The sequence below is a fragment of the Montipora foliosa genome, chromosome 2, assembly GCF_036669935.1.
Source record: "Montipora foliosa isolate CH-2021 chromosome 2, ASM3666993v2, whole genome shotgun sequence".
In the NCBI taxonomy this organism is placed as follows: Eukaryota; Metazoa; Cnidaria; class Anthozoa; order Scleractinia; family Acroporidae; genus Montipora; species Montipora foliosa.
Window position 1 is genome coordinate 15,480,314 of NC_090870.1, and position 5,323 is coordinate 15,485,636.

At 41.9% G+C, this 5,323-nt stretch overlaps 1 long non-coding RNA gene across 1 annotated transcript in view; it reads right to left on the reverse strand.

Annotated features, from left to right (window-relative positions):
• Window positions 1-4,666: 4,666 nt before the first annotated feature.
• LOC137990797 (uncharacterized) overlaps window positions 4,667-5,323 on the reverse strand; it is a 1,289-nt gene continuing 632 nt past the window's right edge. The window contains exons 2-3 of the long non-coding RNA XR_011121560.1: window positions 4,774-4,889; window positions 4,667-4,682 (exon numbers count right to left, since the gene is read on the reverse strand). This is a non-coding gene — a long non-coding RNA (uncharacterized lncRNA). The remainder of the gene's footprint in view (window positions 4,683-4,773; window positions 4,890-5,323) is intronic.

A 5,323-nucleotide genomic window follows, 5' to 3' on the forward strand; every position in this document is an offset into this window, starting at 1 on the left:
GACATCACATTGCGAAAAAGTAACCTCTGTTGGCCAAAAACCACTCAAATTACCGCTTTTTCGGGGAAAATTCATCCCAAAGGATAAAATAATTCGCTGGGCATGTAGTCAAGGCAAATATGTAAGATTTGGAACGAAAACGGTTAGCTTTCAATTGGTTAATTGGTTAGCTTTCCATGGGTTCTTAGACTTAAACTCAGCCTCCCTCTACGCCCGTGGGAAAGTACCACCCCTCCGAGGATGGGCTTCAATTGGCCTGAAGTGAAATGCCCTTCATGTAGGCGTAACAAAAGCTCAAAGACGAGGTTTTCAAGGAAACTGGGACCATATCTCCCCAGTGAACACGCCAAATTTGAAAATGGCGGCCTCCTACGAATCACTTGCAGCTAAATACAGGAATTGCACCGACCAGCGGTCTGGGTAAAAACATTGGTTTGGTGTTGGGGCTCTCATTCTCGCGGGCACAAATTTGTAATATCTGTACAAGTGAATGACGGGAACTACAGTAGGTCGGTGCAATTCCTGTATTTAGCAGCTACGAATCCAACAAGAAGGTACTTGAGTGTACCAATTTCAAGAGGATGCTACGTAAAAGAGCTAATGTATTAATACCTAACAGCAATTGCAACCCCCTATACCTCAGACGTAAAAACAGGACTGAATTTTTAAAAATGGTTTTACTTAATCGCTCCTGATTAACTAACAGTGACAATATACTACGGTTTGCAGTAAGAGCTTGAAGACTTCGTGTGCTTACCTTGAAAATCCTCTGCTTTCTAGTCCATTCGTGTCATCAGGGTAATCGTGTTAAACGCCGAGAACACACTATGAGTATGAATTTACTTCACGTTTCGCAAATTCTCTTCCACCTGGCACTCCGTGCACAATGAGACGTAGTTCATACAATCAAAATAAGTCGTCCCATCCAATCTCTTCACGTGAAAAGGCCCACCGAACCCATGCATGATAAATGTTTCCAGCTGAGTACAAATACACTACTCAGTACCCAAGATGGACCAGATTCATGTAAATGATTCACATTCCTATGGTGCCACGCGCTTTGAGCACGGTTGAACGCGAAGGGCCTGTGGAGGAGGCGGCTACAAATGGACCACAAATGCCTTCTTCCAATCCCTTTTTTGGAGGTCGATCATCTCCCCACAATTTCTCCCCACCCCTCTGAAGTGAAAGAAGAATGACTGGAAGGAGAAAACCTGGGAACGAGGGATGATAAGATTTTGTAACGCTGCCCTTCTCCCCACTACCAGCGCGGTCGCTCGCTCTGCTCCCCACGATATCATTCTCCTTAGATAACGGGATCTAAATATGGAAAATGAGAGCGGAAAATGTCGGCGCAAAGCCACGAAAACGCACGGCAAAAGCAAAATATTGGTAATGTATGTATTGTCTTGGTAATGTATTGTATTGGTAATGTATGTATTGGTAATGTAATATTGGTAAAATAACCGCGCACCGGTGGCTCAGTTGGTTAAGCACCAGGCTGTCACGCGGGAGGTCGTGAGTTCAACTCCGGCCGGACCAACACTCAGGGTCTTTAAATAACTGAGGAGAAAGTGCTGTCTTTGTAATGACATCTGCAAATGATTAGACTTTCAAGTCTTCTCGGATAAGGACAATAAACCGGAGGTCCCGTCTCACAAACCTTGTTCACATATAACTCTGTGGGACGTTAAAGAACCCACACACTATTCGAAAAGAGTAGGGGACGTGGTTCCCGGTGTTGTGGCCTATCTTCATCACTTACATCATCACTCATCATGGGTTGGGAGGGTTCAGTGGGCTCATAAATGGACTGAAAGCGGCTGCCATCGGCGCCCTTAGTATGCTGATGTCCGAGCCCACTGCAAAAATGCTATGTAAATAGGACACGTATGTTTGTCCTATCAATCAATCGCGACATTACTTAATGCAACATTCAAACAATACAAATGTTACATTCGTCCCAGCTATAACGCGCGCTTGTAATAATAAATGACGTCGGCCGCTTGCCGTCCATCGGCACATCACGCAGAGTGCTGGAGTAGCTCAACCGGGAGAAACTTGAGGCAACCTCAATCAGCTCAATTCAACGGTTGACAAATAGCCACACGAATTTGTTAGTGCTTCTTCATGTATCGAAAAGGTATCGAAGTTCCTAGGCAACCTAGACCTCTCCGAACAGATATTTCGCAGAAAACCATCGTTGGGTGCCCCTGCTTTTAGTTTGTAGTTGTTAAAGGACTGAACTACAGCAAACATCAGAACTGAAGATGGCATGACACATGGTGGTAGTACATGTAATGTCATCAAAAAGATACAATTGCATCCGAAAGAGAGACCATCAGGTATGATATGAGTAATTTGATCATGCTCATGTTGGTGAGAAAACAAGACATGATAATGGGCAATTGTTGTATGTACAAGGCCTATAGAGTGTACGTGGATACCTTTATCACACCAATCACCAAACAAGGAAGAGTTACGTTTCTGCAAACGTTGGCCGTGTTGCACTTACATGTTTATTTCCACCCTGGTCAGAGTTTTTCCCTGTCTTTGTGTGGGCCCTATTCCATTAGTAGGGCTAAGGCTAACGCGGTTTAAATGTAAGTAAGATTTTGTTTAAGATTTTTGATCTTAATAAGATCTTATTATATTTGCTTATCAAATTTTCTTCCAAAATTTAATGTTGTTGAAATTTTAAGACCTTGTAAGATCTTTAAAAAAATCTTACAAGATCTTAGGACTATTTTACTTGATCTTACCAAAAGATCTCACACGATCTTAGTCAAGATCCCAAAAGATCTTAGTAAAAATGTTACAAGATATTAGTCAAGATCCTATTTATACAAAATCTTACCAGATCTAGTAAGGATCTTAAAAAAGATCTTAGAAACGATCTTACAAGTTCTAAGTAATGATCCTACCGGTCAGTATAAAATGCAGACTGCAGACTGCAGACTGCAGACCGGGTTTAAAATGGAGACTGAGGCCTGAATTGTCGCACAAGGCTGTGCTCTAAAGAAAATTTCGGGGAACCCTTCGGGCTCCCAAGCATTTCAGCCGGGGTGTCCAGTCCTCCAAGTTGGTCGCCCGAATTAATTAATTATTTATTTAATTAATTATCTGGAGGTCAACAACGCAGCAAGATCTTCATCCATTTCTCTCTCAATAAAACATTGCTGCTACTACTCTGGTGATCGTCGAACTCGCTAGTGCAAGAAAAACCGGCAACCCGTCAAATTTCTCACGTCATAATTGAGAAAGATAGACGAGAAAAGCGGCAATGCCACCGATGTTTTTCAGGTTTAAAGGTGAAAAAGAAAAGATTGCGGCAGGTTTATGTAAAGACGTTTGGGTCTAATACATGTAAATCGTCTTACTGGTTAGTTGGGTTGAAAATAAATTTTCAAAACGCGAATCAATGCCGCTAGATTCCCGTTGAGCTTTTGTGAAAACTGCCGTGAAACAATGAAACCACCGAGGCCCAAAAGCTATCCGGTTTTTTTTTGAGCAAGTCATCTTGATCTGGACGAAAATCATCGCTACGAGACAGAGCTAAAGTTTTTTGTCTTTATATTATCAGTAAAATGTTTAGTGGAATGAGCTTTTTGTGGATTCGATCGAAGGGCCAGTCACAGCGTTATTTGTTTAGGGCACGCATTGATTTGTCACTAAACCAAATACAACGCGGGATTGCTAAAGCGTATACTCTCTAACGCCCGCGGGATTGCTCTCTAAAAATACTAAATTTGCATAAGGGACGATTTCCGGGTTCACACAGAAGTTAGTTGCACCACTTCGCCGGCCGCGCTTTAACACTGTCAGAGCAGACGTAACAACTCTTTTTTTAAAACTATAACCAAGAAATGCCAAACTCCACGTTCCAAATTTAATGCTATTTTTTGAGAAAGAATCGAAATTCGAGCGGCCGCCGGCCGTCACGTGCAAAGTCACGGATTGTGGTACATGTGAAATCATGTGGAACGGCTTTTGACCGATTGTTTCGTACGAAGAAGTAACATTTTCTTAGGGCCGATTTACACGGTACGATTTTTGTCGCCTGCGACAACGGCTTACGACAGGTTACGATTGTTGTGTACGTCAGAAATAATGTCATAGCATTTTAAAACATGTTTTAAAACGCTGCGACAATCGTAAGTCATATCGTAGGCCTGTCGTGAGCTTGTCGCACGCGACAAAAATCGTACCAAGCATGGTTAATCCTCGATTAACTATGTACCGAGTAAATCGGCCTTTAGAGGTTTCGTAAACTGTAACCACCTGCATATTAAAATTTTTCGCCGCCTTATCTGCTAGAAATACAATAAGCCAGAGTGCCCGGCTGGACGACCGGATAATTTTTCTCACTCGCCCGAAGCCAAATGTTAGTCGCCTCAGGCGACCGGGAATGGAATGGACCGGGCGCCGTTTATAATCGCATCGTCTGATGCGCGATATATTTTCAATAATAGGGTCACGACAGTTCGAAGAAATAAACGTAGAATCACTTACCTCGGGGAAAAAACAGCGAAAAGATCGTTAGCGAAAACAGTAAGCAAAGCAAATTGTTTTCAGTGAACTTGTCCAGATAACCCCATTCTCGGTAGTATCATTTGTATGGCGTACTCGCCCCAGTCTTTCTCGTTAAACTTCGCCGTATGAGTCCCTGTAGATCGTTTTCACTGTCATGCAACAAAAAAATAAAATCGAAACCGTTCAATGGAAAAAAGCCAAAAAAGCTGGATTGTCATAGGAAACAAATTCATAGATCACCTCTCGAATTCCCAGATCTGTGCGTTACATGTCCATCAAGACACCTCAAGTTGCGAATTTGATGGCGACGCTGTGTGTCATCATGCATGAATGAAAGTTTGAAACGAGAGAGGCCGCTGTGGAAAATAGGAGGAAGGGAAAAGATGTTCAACATATCGAGCTAAGAAAATTAAGCAGTACAGATTTTTTGAGGGGAATCAGTATTTTCAAGTAACTTAATCAGTATTAAAAATCAACACACAGTTGCTTCACCAACACATCTTAAATCAGTGCATGAACATAAATAAAGAAATAAAATAGGACTTGAGTTTCAAGAAACTCATTTAGACTGTGAAAACAGGTGAAACACAGATCACCTAATCCAACATCCAACTGAGACTACAGTGTAAATGTGACAAGTGATAAAACATGACCGTTGTTGACATTGCAGTAGCCACTTTCGTGCTCTAAATTGCAGTTCTAACCATGAATGCGCTACAAACCAAAACGGCTTCAAAAATGTATTATTATTATTATTATTATTATTTCTATAAGCAAAATAACCTGCTAG